At 40.3% G+C, this 13,041-nt stretch overlaps 1 protein-coding gene across 1 annotated transcript in view; it reads left to right on the top strand.

Moving 5' to 3' along the window:
- The window catches only part of SLC9A9 (solute carrier family 9 member A9), a gene marked incomplete at its 5' end in the record, with an annotated part of 529,192 nt that overhangs the window by 197,726 nt on the left and 318,425 nt on the right, over positions 1-13,041 (top strand). The gene's annotated exons all lie outside the window — the stretch shown is intronic.

The raw sequence follows: 13,041 nt of genomic DNA on the forward strand, positions 1-13,041 counted from the left end.
CAAGGTATAAAGTTTTGGAAAAGTTCACGTTGCATAGTAAGGTTTATACAAAAGACTAGATAGGCATATCGATGCAGAGAATCGCAATAGAATGCCTTACACATCTACATTGCCTTAGTCTTTAATGTAGACACTATATTAGTGTTATACTTTGACAATAAAAATGATTTAAATAACATACACTTTAATGTGAATAAAAGTATCTCCCATACTTGCCTAATAGAATTTAAAATTGAGATTAGAAAAATGAGCAGAATTCCTCTTACCTATAACTGGAATAATGCTAGTTGGCTCATTTTTAGGAGGTTTTTGTCTACTAATGAATCAATGATAGATAGATGGATGGTTAGATAGATAGATAGATAGATAGATAGATAGATAGATAGATAGATAGATAGATAGGTAGGTAGGTAGATAGATAGACAGACATATAGACAGATAGATAGACAGATAATGAGTATCTCATCATAGATGCTGGTAATAGGTTTATAGAATTGTACATGTTTATGTGATATAAAAGCTATTTACAAATGATGAGAATAAAACCCCAGAAATGATACACACATCTCTGTTGCCAGAACCATCTATTAAAGACTGTACTCTTTGGCCAGCCAACCCATCCTCTGAATGATTAGCTTGGGAGTTTAATCAGTGGCTCTGAGAAGAGCTCTAAACAGTTTTGTCAAACCTTATCACTATATCTGAACTCAATCCAGGTCAGCAGAACATTTCACATCAATATCTCAGAACACGAGAACATCTGATCAAGGCAGCTCACTTTAAGATGCATTACCCAATTTCCTAGCCACATAAAAATGTTTATGAGGCATTAGATGTATGTACCATGAACTTGTCTTAGAAAATGTTTATATCAACTCAGAATTTATTACTGGCAATGGAAGATCTAAGTGCTTTGTGGGCCAGTCAGCTAATGTAGATGTGTGATGGTTTCAGGATACCAAGCAGTAGATGATGTTAGACTTACTGCTTAAAGAAGAGCTTAACAAAGATTGATGCCATCCAAAAAATGTTTTAGCTTCCATTTGCATTTTAAACTGAGTGATAATCAAACAAATCTGAATGTGACCACTGTGTCAATCCCACAAATTAACTGCCACGTACCTCAGCTTTTGGTATCATCTTGTCACCACCACATCTGTCTTGGCCCACTCTCACATTTGACCTCTGCTGTCCTATATCTTGTGCCATCTTCTATCAGGAAAGAATCCTTTCCAGGAACATAAATACATAGTGTATGTGTGTGCACGCATGTGTGTGTGTGTGTGTGTGTGTGTGTGTGTGTGTGTGTGTAAGAGAGAGAGAGATAGAGACAGAGACGGAGACAGAGACTGAGACAGACAAGACAGAGTGTGTCTTGTCTTCAGGTTGGCTTTCATCTCAATCATTATTTTTGAACTCTTTGAGTCTGACTCTTCAGCCTCTACTTCACAAATGCAAGGATTACATACAATCCCACCATGGCTCCCCAGAGGTCTGGCTCCCTGATCTACAAAAGGCAGTCATTCTGTCTCCAGACATGGATTCATTCCCATCTCAGAGCCTCCAGAGAAAGCTCTTTGGAATCCCAGATTCACAGTGAGTTTAAGGTCATTTGGTCAGGTTCAGGGAGGACTAGATTAGATGAGGCCACTCACGCAAATCTGGTGATCTCAGCAGACAGCAGGACATCTCTGAGGAATTTCAATTTCTCCTTTCCTTGCTCCCTAGTCTCTTTGAGTCATTAAGCTGGCATTTTCTGGAGGCTTCCTGTATTGAGTGATGGGGTAGTTAAGAAAAACTTGAATTTGTTGTTTAAATTTAAAATTCAGATAATGTAAAAAAAAAAAAAAAAAAGTCCCGATTCCTGGCTTCTATGGAAAACACTAGAAAATGAAGAAAGATTAAACTTTACACATCATATTTTGCCTGATAATAGGTAGCTGGTTTTACAACTCTTCTGTCTTTCCCCTTTAAGCCAAGCACAGAGCCTGATATTGAGCCCAGAGCTTCCTCTGCCTAGGACAATTGGGTTTGTGCAGTGAGAGAGCTAAGACAATGATTCTCATCCTTACACCTGTCACACAAGAAGTCCAAGAATGAAACAGCCTAATGTGACCTGTCCAGCCCTGGAAAAAACATCTTTAATGTCATGCAAGAATGTCCTCTCTGATAGGAAAACCCTTTGAGTATTTAAAATGAAGAGTAAAGCCATCAAGAATCCAATGTTTGCTCTTCTGCAAATCCCTACGTGTGCCCTGCAATCTCCAGTTTCATCCAACGTCTAGCTGCTCTCCACTGAACAAGTTTGTTTCTGTTTTCAAAAGTGTATTAAAGTTTTTGAGCCAAATGCAGGGATTATTCTTAATCCCTATGAAATTGTGTGTGGATTTACGCAAGATGCTTGGCCTCTCATCAGAAACTTGCGGATTAATATTGAGAATTTAGAACTAGATGCAGGCAAAATTAAGTAATTGCATATTGATTTGTGTAGCAAGAAGTTCCAATATTTCTGGTGGCTTAACAGTGAATTCTGTTCAGAAACTTGTTCTGTTTAATATTTTCATTAATGGATGAACTCATGGGAAACAGAGCAAGCTTGTTTAGTCAGCAGCTGATAGGGACCTGAGAAGTAAATAAAATGTTGAATTTATATTAGAGGGTTTTGACATATTAAGTCCCAAAATTATAAATTATGGTATTATAATCAGATTTTATATATTTTATCATAATAGCCAGATTCTTTAAATATAATTTATATGGTTTAGACAAGATACAAGAATATTAAAATTCTTAATGTTTGAAGAGGAAATTTTTTAAACAAGTAAAAATCATAATTCTATTTGTGCCCCTTTTTTCATGAATAACCCAACCTGGGTCCTTATAAATTTTCCCCCTAAATGGTATCATTAATAAATGAGGGTTAACTGCCTTAGATTCTATAATAAAACAAGTCATGGGGCTGGTGAGTGTCTCTGGGACTGAAGAATGTCAAGTGCCACCAAGCCACTGAGCACAATCTGAGTTCCATCTCTGGAACACAGTGGAAGGAGAGAACCCATGTGAGTTACCCTGTGACTACCGCAGATGCTCCATGGCATGTTCACTCACATGTGCCCCCACACAATGCAAAAACTGAATAAATCTGGTACACAAGAACTCTTCTGCACTTTCCTCTACAAGAGTCACCGCTTAGGTCTAGAATGATGACTTAGTAATAATCTCAGAGTGCTTTTGCAAAGGCCTTGAATTTGTTTCCCAGCACACACACACACACACACACACACACACACACACACACACACACACACTTTTTTTTTCATTAGGGCAAACTGACATGTTCAGAGCAAAAAGCAATCATTGGTGTGTGACGTTCCTGACATTCCCAGGAGATGGCCACATTATTAGATGTGAGAGTGAACCCTTGTCATCTGCAGTCACATCCAGAGCAACCTTGCTGCTCTTTTCAGTGGGGTTGTTTTGTGTTGTTTGTTTATCTCAGTTCTGTCTTTTCCTTCACGTAAGATGATTGATCTCCATGAAAGTTCATTTATTGACTAGTGACCCAATGATCCCTTGCTCTGTTGAGTCCCACTGTCCATCTCATCAGACTCCCTTAGCCGGTCACCCTGTCTACCTCCTCAGCATTTCCCTTTCCCGGGAGCACTTGTTTCTGCTAGCTGCTGCTTACTTAGTTCATGTATGTTGAGTGAGGGGTTTGGGAAGCTGATGCACCATCATATGTGATTAATTATTGCAGACTAATTAATCAGTGACTGGAATGGACAGACCGGTTATTTCTTCTGTGTTTTCCTCTTATGTGGCAACTTGGCACATCCAGTTACATTTAAAGAATATCACCATCACTATAAACAAAGCCTTTACACAGGCAGAGGAAACCAGAAAGCAGGTTCTGAATCCACCCAGAGACCTTAAGATATTAAACAAGGAGAGACTAGCTTTTCTGTTGATAACTGTTGTGTTGGATAACTTATTTTATTTATTTATTTATTTATTTATTTATTTAGTTAGTTAGTTAGTTAGTTAGTTAGCAAGTTCATTGTTTGTTTGTATGTATGTATGTTTGGCAAAAGAAAAAGAACATAACTGAATCACATTTTAAGAAGTATTTTTTATGAGATGAAAATTTGTGTACATACACAGGCATGGGCAAACAAAGACACATACACAACTCGCTCTTTGTATTATATCAAATATTTCTGTCAGTTTTCACTGAATATAGATTCTTTTTTCCAACAAGTAATTCCTCCCAACTAAGTGTACTCATAGGGGACTTAGAAAAGTAAGAATGAATCTCATGCTATACAGTTGAAGAAGAAGAGGAGGAGGAGGAGGAGGAGGAGGAGGAGGAGGAGAAGAAGAAGAAGAAGAATCGAGGTCAAAGAAGAAGGAGGAGGAGGAGGAGGAAGAGGAAGAGGAATAATAATAATAATAATAATAATAATAATAATAATAATAATAATAATAATAATAATAATCGAGGTCTGTTAGCTTGGATACCAGCTGCTGTTGAGCTCTGCAGAGCCTAGCTCATTCTCATCACAGAACATCCTATGGAACCACCTGTTCTGATGTCACCACAACAAGTCCATCCTGCTTGTCACCACCACTGAGTGGAAGGCAGTGTGCCTCAGCTACATGGGGATGGATTTACCCATAGGAAAATGTAAATATTGTTGATTCTCAAGCTCACCATTGGGTAGTGTCTCAGGCACGTCCACCATGTCTTTGTTGCTATTTCTTCTCTCATACTGATTAGTTCCATCAAGCAGGAAGCTGTCGCTCAGTTATTACAGCATGATGTGAGTGTACCAGGATGTGCACCAGCTCATGGCCGATGTTCTCCAGAGCAAGGGCAGCAAGCTTCAAGGCTTCCCCATCCCCCTCCCAGCCTTCTAAAGATGGTCTTGGCTCCTGAACTCATTCCTCCTGATGTAGGATAATTATTCTCCCATTTTTATTTATCTATTTTCAAAGAATAGTTACAACCTAGAGCCCTCTGGACTGTCACTGAAACTTCTGGGTATTGTTCTGGGAAACCCCACCTCTTTCTGTGGCTCATGGCCCCACCGCCAGCCACTGGGTTCTAGTTAGCCATGTTACTTCACTGGCCTACCAGAACCAGAACATATCCCACTGATGATACTTTATTAATATTTGTGTGCTCTATGGTCTATACTGATGAGTGATTTATGTATATCATCTCAATCCCCCTAAGTTATTATGCTAAATATACATTTTATTCCTGCTTAACAGATGAGAAAACTTGAGCCAAGGAAGGCTGTGCTGCTTGTCCAAGCTGCCATCTAGAAACTGGGAGACCTTTGCTACAATTTAGTGAGATAAATGGAATAAATGTCAAAAGCAAGTAATCAAAGAGTTCCAACGAGAGGAAACAGCCTGCAGATGAACCCAAGAACCACAGCATGACTCAGGGATGGGAGCCATCAGGGGACAGGAATTCCCTTAGTCAAGGTTAATGTGAAGCAGGCATCAGGGTCAGTTAGGAGGTATTGTGGCCAAGCTACTTCAGAGGAAGGTTATGGTAGGCCACTTCCTAGAAATCCTGGGCAACTAATTTTGCCTATCTAATTTCCAACAAAACACATGAAATTTTCAAGAAAGGTTAATGAGATTAGCTTTTTGTTAACCATAAAATATCAGAGACTGATTTACTTACATTGGGAATATCAGAGCCAGCTGAGATACTGGGACAGACAAAGCAACGTTTAGAAGTGATTTTAACTCAGTCTATCCCCAAACTGCCAGCCATGTGTGCAGCTCTCTGCAGTGAGCTGGAAGGTAGTGGGGATTAAAGCAGACTGGTTTATCCTCTTATAAAAAGCCATTGTCCTGGTAAAATGAAGATTTATGTGCCTTCCCTTGGGAATGACACAGCCTGACACCATGAGATGAATTTTTATCTAGGGCATGGCGACACTTTTCACATGCACACTAAATGAAGGCAAAGCTTCTGTAGAGATGGGCAGCTTGGCTACTATGCATGGAAAATGTGTGTGCATTATGCATAAAATGTAAATTTCTGCAAAGTTTGAAAATTGTGTTTTCATCAGAGAAGTATACTGGTGGTGGTTTATGTTGAGTAAGCACCCTGTCTAAATATTAATCATTCTTTGTAAATGCATTTTCTTTTCTTTCTCCAATATACAAAATTATACTATCTGTTTCAAGCTTTCTCTGAAGCTGAGCACTGTTTGTTACCTTTCTCCAGAAATTGTGTGACCTTTATGGAGACAATATGTCCTTTCAACCTCTTAGTCTTTCCTCTTGTCTCTGTTCAGGCCTCCACCTTCTCACTCCAAATGTTCATAAAATAGAGGGATTAGAAAATTGCCTTTGCTGCACCCATGGATGAGTTAGATGAGTGTTTGTGAGTTGTTGGGGGAAATCTTTGTGTTCTAGGAGATTCTTTTCACTGTGGCAATGAAGTTGATGGAGAAGCCACGCCACTTCTCAGAATGCCACCGGCAGCGTGGCTTCAGGTTTTTCATGTGATGCTCTGTGGACACCACCATTTCTCCTCTCCTCACAGAAATTACCTAAACCTCTGTACCTTTCATTCTCTATTTGAAAACTGCTGGGCTGAAACCTATAGGAAATTCTATCTGCTTGCTTTTTTTTTTTCTACTTTTCAAATAAATAGCTGTTTTGAGGTTATCTCCACATTCACAAGTGCATGTGGGATTTCAATTTTGAGAGGCGGCTGAGCCTTCCTGTCAGATGGGAATGTACTAGAAGATTCAGGAGGTCTTTCTAGCAGGTAAGAAATAACTTGGCTGCACTGCACATAAGAAGTCTAGAAAGGATAATGGGTATTCTGTCTCAGCGCCAGTTTGGAAGCAAGGTGGCCTCTATTGCACCATTGGGACCTAGTATGATTTGGGGGGGCAAATTTTTGATCTTTGTAAAGTATGGTGGTTATCTGTATCTAGCAGAATTTTCAGACGTGGGGCTGTACATTAGACCTCAAGGTTCCTGACAAGCTCTTTATCCCTTCAGAAGTTGAGACATCCCACCTCTGTTATTAACGGTCATAACCACTTTTCTACAAGGTATTTTTCTACAGTCTCTTCCAAAGAGCTTCTGTTCTCTACCTCCACTTCCTCCTTCCTAAATGTTCAGGTGTGTAAATCAATCAGTTATATATGGTAAGCATGATCATATTGACTTCAGGACTCCAATGGGGATGTCCCAGTAAGGGTCTACAAATGGTCCAAGATTCATCTCTTCCCCATCTCTGTGACACCGCTTAAAGGCCTTTTCTTTCTTAGATTTCTTCAAAAAAGAAAAAGAAAAGTCTTCACTGGTCCCACAGCCTCTAGTCTTAGTTGCCTGGTGTGTGTTCCTGTTGTTGCTTTCAGAGTCCTATTACACAAAATGCACTTCTTGTTGGTCAGTGCACGGCTTCAAACTCTCGTGTCTCCTGACACCTTAGGACAGAACCCCAGCTCCTCAGCAAGGCACCCTTAGCCCTTAATGAACTGCCTCTACGCAGAACCCTAACCCTTTGAGAATTCATAGATGGACAAGTGACGCAGGCAGAGCTCAGAGAGGAGGAGTCTGGGGACACTCAGGTGGCCTGTATTCAATAATATATCTGAAGGTGGTAGATTTGCTGAGTTCTGTCTAATTACCTCCATGTAGAAAATAGAACCAAAACTGATGGATCTAATTTTTCAAGAGAAATGGGGATCATGATTTTTTTCTATGTGATATTCAAACTTAGTGTTTAAATGTTCAAAATACTTTCTTTTGCAAACAAATAAAAGGATAATGAGCAGACCTAACGGAGGCAGGCAGTCAGAGATGTCCTGGGGCTTCTGAACAGCCGGAGTTCATCTTCTTACTCTCTAATCTGGAAAGTGTTCTTGTCAACATTGCCTGCATGGGGGCTGGAGAGGTGGCTCAGTGATTAGAAGCACTGGCTGTTCCACCAGAGGACCCGAGTTCAATTCCCAGGACCTTCATGGCAGCTCACAACTCTCTGTAAGCTCAGTTGCAGAGGATCCAGTATCCTTACATAGGCATCTATGTCAGCAAAACATCAATGCATATAAAATAAGTCCTTTAAAAAGAACCTGAGTATATGGGCTATGCTGTCTCTGTGAATCTGTTCTGCTGTTGTGTTGGTGCAAAATTAGCCACTACCAACCATCCCTGGGTGAGAGGTGTGCTTCAGTAGAAAGGTTTTTATGAGAGAGAAAGCAGCTGGCCTAATTCTGTAGGCTAGGGTCACTTTCTGATCACACCGAGGGATTTGAGGTTTATCTAGAGACTCTTTATGGTGGCAGAAATGCTTTCCTATATAAGATATCACAGCCACTTACCTGGCTCCTTTCCAGGATACAACCTAGAAACCTATCTTAGGAACCATCTGGGCCTTTTCTGAAGTCCAGCTGTTAGGTGGCTTCTGGCCTTCTGCTCTACCCGAAGAATTCTTTCTCCTCCATACTCTCCGATGTTCACTGTTCTGCCTCTTAGCATCTCTTTGGCAGGCACTTGACTAATATCTAATTAACTGAGAAAAATAAATAATTCACATCATCTAACTTAATATCAAACTGAAGATTTTTTTTCCCACTATGCATAGGAAGATGAAGGGGAGAGAGTTTTATGTAACCCAGGCTGGTCTTGAACCCACTCACTATATGTGTAGCTCAGGCTGGCCTCAATTCACAGCAATCTTCCCTACATAAGCCTTCCAGAATGCTGGGTCATAGGTGTGACCCACTTTGCCCAGCTATTTTTATTTTTAAATGGATACATAATAATCAAATATATTTATATAATTACAACTGTTAATAATTATACTTGTTAATGTGAAATATACATGATGTTCTGATGATGTATATATTGTAGGCTGATCAAATCAGGGTAATTAGCATATCTGTCACATCAAACAATTAGCTTTCTCCAAGTGAAATTATCAGGATCTACTTTTTATATACAGTGTACTATTAACTGTCATTATTACCAAACTGTACAACAGAAACTCAGAACTTACTCTTTGGATTCACTATAACATCATCAAACCTCTCCTCCTCCTGCTCTTCCTCCTCTTTCTCTTCCTCCTCCTCTTCTGCTGTTGCTTCTGCTGCTGATTTTCTTCTTCCTTCTCCTCCTCCTTCTGCCCCCAGCTCCTTTTCTACTCCTCCTCTTCCCTCTTCTCTTCCCCATCCTCCTCCTGCTTCTCCTCCCTATCCTCTTTGTCCTCCTCCTTTTTCTTCCTCTCCTCTTCTTCCTCCTCCTCCTTGCCTCCATCTTTTCTGGACCCACTATTCAACTTTCCGTTTCCTCCAGATGATTCCTACAGATCCACAGAAAAATGAAATCATGTTCCCTTTGTTATGTAGAAAAAGGTTCCACTGAGTCTAGCCACATTATCATAAAACAAAAGTTTTCATCGATTTTATAAGTAAATAATACTCCAGTGCATCTTTCCTTTATCTTTTGCCTCCTGATGCTCTGTTGTATCCTCATCCTGGCATTGAGATGGAATTGGGATACTTCTGTACATGCACCACTGTGGGACTACTTAGTCCTGAGATTGCCCAGTTTTAAGTTTTGGAACATTTTCCACACTGTTTTCCATATGGCTTTACTCACTGGCCAATTCTCATCATGGCTTTGTTCTACCCTCTGTTTTTACCCACATTTGTTTCCTTTTGTCATCAGCTGATCAAGTACCAAGATGATAACTCCCAGTAGTTACACTTGAATCTCTCTCATGATTACTAGCACTGAGCATTTTTCATAGTCTTGTTGGCCATTTATGTAACCTCTTGTTTGTTTGTTTATAAATCTTCTGCTTAGGTCTTTGTCTATTGTCAAACTGTATTATCTGAGGTTCTGTTACCGAGTATTTAAGTTCCTGACATATCCGGGATGCCAACTGCTCAGAGGATTGGTAATTTTCACATCTCTCATTTTCAGGTTGTCTCTTCACTCTGTTGATTGTTCCCATTGCTACAGAGCTTTCTGACAGAGTTTGACATGACCCATGTATCTAGATGAGTTTCTGTCCATTGTGCTATGAGGGGGGGTTCTTCACCAAAAAGAACTTTATCCACTCCCTATGTCATATTGTCTTCCCTATGTTTTCATTGTTCATCTATAGGAGTCTATATTTCTTTTTGCAATCCACAGTCATAAGGTCTTCTAGGTGTCACTGAGCATCCTAGAAATGTGCTAGGAAATGTTTGACTCATTCAGAGTCAAGAGTTTGGAAAAGTGAAATTTGTGGCTAACTTTGCTAGTGGCTAACACTTGGCTGGCTCAACCCTGACAGCTTCTGGATTCGAATCATTGCATTTCTGGGAACCAAACCTGTATCCTTCTCAGTGCTAGGCAAGCATTTTATTGTTAGGCTCCTGGGCCCTGTATTTGTTAGCTTAACTGGTAATGATGGTCTGTCTATGTATCTTCCATCCCTAAAATTCTCTGAGAAAGGGCATTTTACATCAGCCACAGAAAGAATTTTTCTAATGCCAACACCCAGTGCCAACCTAAAAGATTTCGAAGAGGTAGAGAGAATTTTAACATCATCACTCATCGCCCACAAATTACTTGTTTTGAGGTACTTGTGTAGAATTGTTTTGATATTTGGTGATATTTTAAGGAATACGTTTCTTTACTATGAATATAGCTTCAAGGCCAAGCACTTGCCTAGCTGTACAAACCCTCACATTCAATTCACCACAGTACTGAAAATGGGTTTTTATTTCTCATTGTTTCTCTTCCTTAAATTATGGTTTTACTCTTTTGTAAACATGGTAGAATTCAAACTCTTTATTTGCTTCTCTCTCTCCCACCCTTTTTCTTCTTCTTCTTCTTCTTCTTCTTCTTCTTCTTCTTCTTCTTCTTCTTCTTCTTCTTCTTCTTCTTCTTCTTCTTCTTCTTCTTCTTCTTCTTCTTCTTCTTCTCTCTCTCTCTCTCTCCCTCACTCCCTCTCTCTCTCTCCTTCCCTCACTCCCTCTCCCTCTCCCTCTCTCTCTCCTTCTCTCTCTCTCTCTCTCTCTCTCTCTCTCTCTCTCTCTCTTTCTCTCTCTCCCTCTCTCCCTCCCTTCCTCCCCCTCTCTCTCCCCCTCTCTCTCTCCCTCCTTCCCTCCCTCCCTCTCTCCCTCTCTCTCTCTCTCTGAGAATAGAATTGTAATGCCAGATATCAAATTTAGCCTTCTTAGACTTTGCAGGTGATAGAATTGAGTGGATACAGCGTGGTGTATTGAAAAGATCACAGATTCCCAAGCTGGTTGGATAAAGATGGACTCCTTCTCTGCTGCTGTCACTGTCCTTGCCACTGTGCAGCCTGAGAAGTGGTAAATATCTCAGATACCTGCTTTCCTCCATGAGTGGATGCCACATAACTGCTGTGAGCTGGTAGTAAATTATATACAGCATCCAACACTAACATGATAAAAATTCAACAAATGGCCCCACTACATTTAGTACTGCTACCACCACCACCACCACCCTCACCACCACATTATCATCATCATCATCATCAGCTCTGAATTATTGTGATAGGATGCTCCTAGATAATCAGCTTGGAGTGGATACTTTTCCACGTTCTGACCGGCATCAAACATGAGTCTTGAATTAGGGACATTGCAGAAGGTTGGTCTGCAGTGTTCTCATAGAATAGATAATTAGAGCATGCCGATGGCCTATACCAGATCCAGCCAGGGACAGAAGATAAATCAGGAAGGCTCTACCTAGGGATCATTCTCAGAGTTTGGGGTGCTCTAACTTACTTTCTTATGCCCATATGAAGTCTTAGTAAGTTGTCAAGAGTTTCACTCTAACATACATGTCACCCATTTTTGTAAAGGTAAACCTTATGGTAATATTCAATAGAACCGTATCTGAGCCAATTATAGTGTGGTAGCCATTAGATTTTTACACCCAGTAGTGAAGACTATCATGCCATGCAATGCACAGTCATTAGATATCTAGTTTACAAAACACCTTCATTCTATAGCTAACAGGCTTCTGGCTCTGTCGGGCATAGTAAGGTATGCCCAGGTGACTCAGCTATGATGCTGACAGCAGCATCCAGTTGACATTAAAGGTTACTAAGCTTTCTGTGTACACAGAAGGACAGGAGGGCAACAATGCCTCTGTCACCACTGTGACTTTGCTAGAAGCATTAATATAATATTCAATCAGGAGGGATGTCTTCTGTTTTCCTGTCTGGAGGACACTAGCAGCTCATCTTTCTGCAAACAACTTGACCTCGGCCTTCTGTCTTCGCAGCACCATGATGTTGGAGCCTCTCTGACAAGGAGCTCCTGTGTTATAGTAAGATCTGGGGATACCAACAAAACTGAACCAACCTCCTCCTGGAGCCTAGCCCCTCTTATTGCTGAGCAGGGGCTGTCTGAAGGACCACTAGAGTGTCCTAAATATGAGAATTATCTCCCACAGACATTTCAATTCATGGACATAAGCTTCTGTAAACTTGTTTTTACTTTAATTTTCTAAACTCACGGTTTTCTTTTGTAAATCAAAGCAGAATAGTATCTGTGAGAATGCCAAGAGTCCCCCTAACACACAAAAGAGTTGCATAATTGTGGAATCTGCATTGATAGTTTTGCCATTTTTTTTTGGCAGTGGAAAATGTCTAAGGTTCTAACTGTGGCTTATAGCTTTCGTACACTAAAGACAAGAAGAAAAGAAAGAAGAAAAAACAAACAAATGAAAGTCCTCCCAGATGCTTATTGAAGTCTGTGTGAGCAAAGACATAATCCAATTACAGCACATTCCAAGTTTTCCCTCCTTTATTAGGAAATCAGTAAGAGGTACTCTGTTGTCTGTTGGTGAACTATGAACTCTTTGGCTGGAATCTGAAGGGAGCTTTGCATAGTTTACTTCTTCCTGACTTGGAGCTATCTCTGAATAGGTGTTGTGGGTCATCAGTAAGACCCAGAATCAACTGAGAGTCAGACTATCAATCACATGGGATCATATATACACAGCTTGCCAAATGATGCCTAGTGAGGACAG

Source organism: Micromys minutus (genome assembly GCF_963924665.1).
Source record: "Micromys minutus genome assembly, chromosome: 21".
Classification (NCBI taxonomy): Eukaryota; Metazoa; Chordata; class Mammalia; order Rodentia; family Muridae; genus Micromys; species Micromys minutus.